At 46.8% G+C, this 8317-nt stretch overlaps 1 protein-coding gene across 1 annotated transcript in view; it reads left to right on the top strand.

Annotated features, from left to right (window-relative positions):
• The window catches only part of Eif3m (eukaryotic translation initiation factor 3 subunit M), a 92769-nt gene that overhangs the window by 55696 nt on the left and 28756 nt on the right, over positions 1-8317 (top strand). The gene's annotated exons all lie outside the window — the stretch shown is intronic.

The following is an 8317-nucleotide window of genomic DNA, read 5'->3' as shown; positions in this document are numbered from 1 at the left end:
TGTGTGTGTCTCTGTATTTGATTGTTTACAGGGTCCCACTATACAGCCCAGACTCATAGTGATCCTCCTGCTTTCAGCCTCCCTAGTGCTGGGATTACAGGTGTGCTCGACTATGCCAGGACACTGGCCGGCTCAACTCACTCTGGGGACAGGACTGGTACAGCATATGCTGTGTGGGGGGGTGTCGAACAACAGTCCCCGTGCTTTGTCTAAGCAGGCGCTTTAGCCTGCTGAGCTCCCTCTCCAGCCCTGGCACATGCACGTGTTGCTGAGTTGTCTCTGTTTCATTTGTTTTGTTACTAGAGTCTCCCCTAGGGCTTTCCAGTCTCTAAGCACGTGCCCTACCACTACACATAGCCCCAGCCCTCATGAACGTATTTTCTGTGAACGTATACTCTCAGTTCTTTTGGCTATGTACCGAGGGTAGAATTGCTGGGTCACACATCTCTACATTTTGCCTTTGAAGAAGCTGCCAGTTTGTGTGCCAAAGTGGCCGCACCATTTTAGAGTCCCATCAGTCATGCACGATGGTCTCAGATTCTCCACCTCTTCATCAACACTTGGTGTTATGAGTGTTTTTAGTAGTCAACATTGTGGGTCTGAAGTGGTTCCTCGCTCGTGGCTAGTTCCTCCACCTGAAAATGACTGTGTGTACAGCTTCACTGTGACACTCACTGAAATATAATTTAAGACTGGAACACTTTTCTGAGTGTAAGTCATAGTTCAATATGAAAATTTAGTATAAAATATATATTCCACATCAATAAAGAATTCTTATGCTATCTTAAAAATGAGAGCACTGCGACGTGTGTGGCTTTGCCCTGACCTAGACCTGGTAGAACACTTGCCGGCTGATGCTGTCTCCCGGACGCAGGGCTGGCGTGCCGCTTCATTTTTAATAAAATAAAGCAATACTTTTCAGCTGTGATGTCAGACCGGAGAGGAGAAGACTGGAGACCCCCGGAAAGCTGTGGCAAAGCATCCCTGTGGGCGGGGCCGCGAGCTCTCGCTCCAGGTGACTGTCCTGTCCCACAGGTGGCTGCACTCCAGCTGTGCTCCTCGGCACCGCACGTGGACTCACACCCGCCCGCTCAGCGCTCCAGGCCTTCCACCTCTGACATGCAGGCATCCTGGGTCCTCCTTGTGCTGAGACTCGCAGCTGCTGGTCACCCCAGCTCTCCAGCCTGCAGATGGCCAATGGGACCAGCCAGCCTGCGTGTGAGCTGATCTAATAAATCCCTTTCCTAGGTACAAGGGTGTACTCAGGATCGATTCTGTTCTTCTAGGGAATCTGACGAGTACAAGGGCTGTAGTGCAGCTCACATGGGAGCTCAAAATAGTTTCCTTCCCCAAAATATAAAACTTAATTAGCTCATAAAACTACCTTGCACTTGGCTGGTTGGCAGTTAAGAGGCTCTGGACTAGCACATTTAGTTTTCTCCCTCACGTACACACAGGGCTTTCTGGAATCATCTTAAAAATAGGAAGAATGAGTATGTCTTCCTAGACTCAGATGTACAAATATCTCAGTACCTGGCTACATCGTGTGAAGGCAGTTAGCCTTGTGAATTTTCCTGCTGCAATGTTAGGGTTCCTTGTAGTCAATGGCTGAGACTTCAGGCACTGTATTAGTTCTAGTAGACCTACAGCTCCAGAGCGATCTATTTCGGTAAGGTACCAGTGTTTACCACTGTTGTAAACATTTGTTTCGGCTATAAAGCTCCAATGATCATATGTTGCATCAGTAGTATAGAATTTATTAGCTATGAAGTTGAGATCCTATAAAATGATGGTGACTTTGCGAATTCAGGGATACACAGCAACTGAGTCCGAAATTCCCAACATAAAATATGCATTACAGAAATGTTACCTTGTACTTACACAAGACTTTTATTCTTCATAAAAGCACGACTTTTAAGTTTTTCTATCAGGCAAGATTATGGGATCTATGTGAGAACCAACATAATGGAGCATGGGATGCGCCACTGCGTCCTCCTGCCACGCTAGGGCTCTCTCCTCTCTACCACATTAAAGCCATGTCTTGGTTTTCGCCTGGCTTTTGTGACTGCTATCAAGTGCTACATTTCAGGCAGCAAAGGGAAGAAAAGGCGAGGGTGGAACAGCCTGCCTCCAGGCCCAGATGGCTTCCTGAAAAGACCTTTCCCAGCAGCATCGGAACTTTTTCCTGCCGCCTCGCTGGCTGTGTGTGGCCCTAAGGCTGGTCTACGCTTTCACAGAAAGGCAGATCACTCCCACCCCACCGCCCTCCACTTGCTGAAAAAGCAGATGGATATTAGGTGGGCAAATCTTGGCCACACTTCACGAAATTATTTCCCATGTTGTTCTAGAATGTCTTAAGCAATCATTTTCATTCAAATTAAAATTTAAAGCAATTATCAGAGTTTACAAAACCATTTAGCATGTCAGCTTCTAGGGGTCACCCATCCCACTTATCGAAGCCTCTTGGCATGGGGAGCTGGGATGTGACAGGACCCTGTAATGAACTCGTCCCTCCCTGGGCTCCCAGCTCATCACCTAAAAGCACAGCACCCATTAGGAATGAGCTGTCCTCTCTATGCAATAGCATGAGTCTCAAAATAATTTTTCTGTGCAAGTGAACCCAGACATACTATAATAGTACTCAAGTCATAAAACTGTTGAGAATTCAAACTAATGTACATTGGTAGCAGTATATAGCATACTTTAAAACACAGCTTATTGACCTCTGCATCATACCTTGGTAGCTCAAAATACCAATCCAAAAGTATGCACTTAGCAGGGGAGGACACAAATGGGCTGGCCACGCTGTAGCCCGTGTGATGCGCACACCTCGGAGCCTGCAGTCCACTAAGTTGCAGACTTAGTGTGTAGGTGATCAACTACATACACTACTTTAACATAAAAGCATACCTCATTAAATCAGATTACCTCCGTTTTGAGATACCCAATACAGATCCCAAGCCAAATTTTATATACTGGCTTCAAAACTTACATGGCATTTTTTGACCTCCCCCCAAAAAAGAAAAGTTCTACTTAAGTAATTTCAAGTCATTAATACAGTCTTGTTATAGTCTAGTTAACTGTCAACCCCCGGAGGCCTTTGCGTCCAGCAGTGGGACTTTTGGAAGGCGAGTAGCTAGTACTGAGCTCCACAATGACTGACTTCACTGCCCAGTTATAGCTGGTGTTCCTCTAGGAGGTAGGGCCTGGTAGAGGGACGCAGGCTGTGGGGCTGCAAGCAGGACAGCCAGCCTGCCCTTCCTCCCTCTCTGGCTTTCCGCTGCTTGCTCTGCTTCCTGGCTGCCAAGGGATGAGTTTTCTCCCGTCTGGCAGCCAGCCCATGAGGGACTGAAACTTCTGCGCTACAGCAAAGCTCTTTTCCATGAATCTGTGTGCCAGGTATTTTTGTCCCAGTGACTGAAAGGTAACTAATGAAGGTCTCTCCAAGTAAAGTTAAAAAGGCAACTAAAGTCAGACTTTTTAAAATTTTATTTAGAAGGAATGCGGAAATAAGAAGTTAATAACAAAGCAAGTTTTTGGTTGTATTTTTCAAAAGCTAAAAGTTAGCTAAAGGACTAGTGACTTGCACAAACTTGAAACTTTGTTCAACTTTACGGTCATTTTTAGGTAAGTTCCTTGGAATGTCTTTAAGAAACTCTAAGGAAGAATATGATACAATAATAACAGGTTATTACAGCAGTATAAGTGACAACTCTTATTACATTAACACACAGGTGACCTGCATTTTATCTCAGGCCAGGATCAAGTTGCAATTAGCTCCAACTCCAGTGGGCTCCACACAGCTTTACCTGAGACATTTGGAATCTTACACACCATACAGAGCACAGTACACAGTACTGCCTGCACCACTTGTCTGAAGGGGAGACGTAAAGTGTCCAAAAGATCATATATCACTTTATGGACTAAAAATAAAATTCACCACTGTTGGTGTGCTTTCCTAGCACAAGCGCTTTTGGACAGCTCAGGCTCACTCCTCCAGCAACAGAGCTGTGCCAGTGGACTGCAGGCTCCGAGGTGTGCGCATCACACGGGGGCTACAGCGTGGCCAACCCCATTTGTGTCCTCCCGCTATGTGTATACTTTTGGTTTGGTATTTTGAGCTACCAAGGTATGATGCAAAGGTCAACAAGCTGTATTTTAAAGTATGCTATATACTGCTACCAATGTACATTAGTTTGAATTTTCAGCAATTTTATGACTTGAATACTATAGAATGTCCGGGTTCATTTGCACAGAAAAATTATTTTGAGACTCATGCTATTGCATTAGTTCATTTTCATCCCAGAATAACACAAACATTAGTGTATTACTAATCACATAGCATTCACTGGCTAAACTCGTAATGAATATACAACATGGATACAGAACATATAGAACTTGTTGACCCATCCATCCATCCATCCATCCATCCATCCATCCATCCATCTGCTGATGAACATTCAGCATGTTTCTTGGTTTGGGATATTAAAGCTGCTATTTTTTTTCTTTCTGAAAATAGTAGCTTTTTGGCCAGGAAGATAGCTCAGTAGAATACGCGCTTGCCTGAGTTCAATCCCTGGTTCCGCAAAACAAAAACAAAGAAAAGAAAAAAGAAAATAGCTTCTCAAAATGCTAAACATAAAGCTACCGTATGACCCGGGAATTCTACTCACAGGCATGTACTAAGTCCACAGATATTTTGTGTATGACTGTTCATAGAAGCATTAGTCATAACAACCAAACAGAGGGGGACAATGGAGTAGTATCAACAGTCTACCATCACGGAGTACTACTAGGCAACCAAAAGGAACACACGGCAGACAGGATGCATCCTGGCCACATCGCACTCCATGAAAGCAGCCTCAGGTCACGTGCTTTATGACTTCACTTATGCAGAATGCCCAGAAGAGACAAAGTCATACAGTTTTAATTCAATGACAATACTGGAGTCTTTCTTTGGGCTATATGAACATCTGTGCATATCTGGTGAAGCCTTCTACTTTTTAACTGAATGTTTTCTGATTTTTATTGAGTATTTAAATTCTTTATATAGTTGGTTGAGGTCTGAGAAGGTTCCACATTCTCCGTTCAACTGACTGCAGATCAAATATATTTTGGGAAAACACTGATCTGAGCATGCATGTCTGCCATTCCTCCCTGCGCAGCTATTTGTAGGGAGTTTCCCTGACACCTATATCAACTGGTGTATTAGTTACTCTTCTCTCATTGCTGGGACAAACACCTGACACTCAAATGAGGGAAGGAAAGGTTTATTTAGCTCAGTTACTGGAGGTTTCAAGACACTGGAGGAGAGACTGGGGCACTGCCGTGTCCAGGGTGACCCTCTCCACATTTTTTTTTTTTTTTGGCGGAACTGGGGATTGAACTCAGGTTCTTGTGCTTGCCAGGGAAGCGCTTATTCCAGTGAGCCATCTCCCCGGCCCCCAAATTAGCAGTAGTTTTTTTTTTTTTTTGGCCGAACCGGGGATTGAACTCAGATCCTTGCGTTTGCCAGTCAAGCGCTTATCCTACTGAGCCATCTCCCCAGCCCCCCTCTCCACATCTCTGAGAAAGCACAGGCTGCCAGTTTAACCATTTGTGCCTCTCTGGCCCCGCCCCTCAAGCCACATGTTGCTCCTCCAGTTGTGTCCGCCCCATAACTTACATGAGACTTGGGGGTGGGGACAAGTAGACACAAACCATAACAGCTAGTGTAAATAATCCAGAGGTGATTTAAAGTCTACAGGAAGAAGCGCTTTGGCTGTCAGCAAACAAGACACCACTGCATAAGATTCCTGAGCATTCAGGGGTTTTGGCTTCTTAGGTGAGGTCCTGGAACCAACTGTCAACAAATACTAAGGGCCATATGTATTCTGGTTTTCAGTCCTTATCAGAGGTGTGGTTTGTCAATACTTACATTTTCTTAGCAGTCTTTTTCATTGAGCAGAAGTTCTTGACTGATGAACTTCAATTTTTACCAGTTTTTCAATTCATGATCATGCTTTTCAAAGACATACCAAAAATTTTAACCCAAAGTCACACATTTTCTCTTTCCTACTAAAGTTTAATAGTTCTAGACTTCACACTTAATTTTTCCACCCAAGACAGGCCTGGGTTATGGCTCATGGCTGTCCAGCTATTTCAGCTCCATCTTCACTGTGGTTAAAAGTCAGCTGACCACTGTGATACGCAATGCAGTCCATGGTCTGCTGGCCCAGGTGCTTGGACGTGTGTGGAGGCAGAAAAGTCATGGTGGGAAGCTGCTGCTGAAGAAAGCTGCACATTCGATGGAGGCAGGAGAGAACAAAGCCACAGAGGGAAAGAGCCAAGGAGGACGGGGCTAGGTCCAGACACAGTCCCTAGAGTCCTGCCATGACTCACTCCCTTCATCGGGGCCCCAATTCCTGCTTCCATGCCATCCAATAAAACCCAATTAGCAGACCTATGAAGTGACGGAGTTGGGACGGTAATGAAGCTAATGCCTATATGATCCAATCACCTCTCTGAACATTGCTTCCAGAGGCATCAAGCCCTCAATACACAGGTCTTGGCAGGACACTTCATATTTACAGATTACTACACGTGGTGCAAGGCTACCTTTGGGCTGTTTTTGTCTATTGTCCTATTTGTCAACCAGATGCCATACCAGTGTCCTGACCATCTGGTAATGTTGTAGGGAACTAAGTTAGATAAACTACTATAGGCAGTTAGATAAGGCTAGGCCCTGGAAGAAGCCAGTGCAGACCAGACACCTTGCAGTTGTGGGAGAGACACGCACCTCTGCTGTTGGCCAGACCTCAATAAAAGATAAAACAAATGCAGCCACACATTTCCGTAAGGATAAGCATCAGTGACTGACATCCTAAATGTCTATCACCTTGAGAAAGTCAGGAAGAGCCACTAACCCAGCCTCTACAGGAATGCCTCTGCTCTGCATTCCTGCCCACTTGCTGACATTTGGTTCCCTATTTGATCCTGATTTATTCATTTTACTTAAGCAATTGTACCTGCAATCTTATTGGCTGACCATAGTTTTATCCCACTTCATACCTACCTTAGACTGGCCTCATGTTGTGGATGTGCACTATTCCTAAAAATCCCTAAAAATGGCAGGTTCTTGGGTAACCCATTTGGGACCTCTCTCTGGGACAGAAGCTCTCCCCCTCATAAATATATTCCGCTCTTAGCCTGCCGTTCCTAAAATTCATTCTTCAATTTTAGAGAACACAAACTCATAGGGGACATCTATCGGGTTGGGAGTTTCTTTCCTATTTTCCATTCTTACCAGCAACTTAGTGAGGCAGATGCTCTGCATCCTGGTCAGCACCCGGGTTTCCAGGTTACAAGAAATCTCTCCTTCGCTATTACGCGGAGGGCATGGCGGTAGCTCACCCGGATGTGCACTTCCAGGTTTGTCTCCTCACTACTGAACGGCTCATCTTTTTTCTTAATTTCCTCTAGTTTCCTAAACAAAACCCAACACTCATCGCAGGCAAGTAGCAAGGCTTCCTCGTTATGTACCGACTCGCTTGCAAGCGCTGCAGTCTGCCTGCATTACAGAGTACTGCCTTGAGCTTGGCCCAAACCTCTGGGGTCACCATGGCCTTTTCTTCTTTCTTGCACTTACATCTGATTTGTCAGTAATGCTAAAACAACCCAAATTCAATGAATTTTCCCTACCAACCACCCTCCTCTCTTTCTTCTTTGGCCCTTACCTAGCGTCAGTCAGTTGCAAGTCACCTGCAAAGCGATTTTTTTAAGCTTTGACCCCTTTCTAAAAATCTTCTAGCTCAAACCTGTGACCTGGCTTCCCACGTCAAGCGCGCACGGCGGTCCCCACCCGTTGGCCGCGGCTCTCCTCCTCATCCACCGGCCAGCCAAGGTCTTCTTGGCTCTTCCCTTGTTCCTGAGCGTCGCCTCTAAGTCTCCACCCCCGCCCGCTGTGTCCGTCTTCCCGGGGCCCGGTCCCTAGCTACTAAGACCCGCGGGCTCACCCTCAGGGCAGGGCAGCAGGGCCGCTCCCGCGCCCCGGACACCAGGCGGAGCCAGCACCGCCCTCCGCCGGGGTCGCGCTGCGGCACGCGGACTGCAGCACGGCCTTTCTGGGTACTTCCCCGGGGCTGGGGCCTGAGCCCCGGCCCTTCCCACGTCTCATTCTGAAGCAGGGTCCCGCGCCTGCGGTCCTCCGGCCGCCAAGGCTCCCGCGCCTGTCCCCGCCCGCCCGGCCCCGCTGCGGACGCGCTCCGCGCTCTCACTGCGCCGTCGCTCCCGTCGTCGAGGCGCTGCCCGTGGCAGGCCGCGCGAGTCGAGCCCACGA

This window comes from Octodon degus, unplaced genomic scaffold, assembly GCF_000260255.1.
Source record: "Octodon degus isolate 3935 unplaced genomic scaffold, OctDeg1.0 scaffold00093, whole genome shotgun sequence".
NCBI lineage: Eukaryota > Metazoa > Chordata > Mammalia > Rodentia > Octodontidae > Octodon > Octodon degus.
This window is presented reverse-complemented; position numbering and strand designations above follow the sequence as displayed.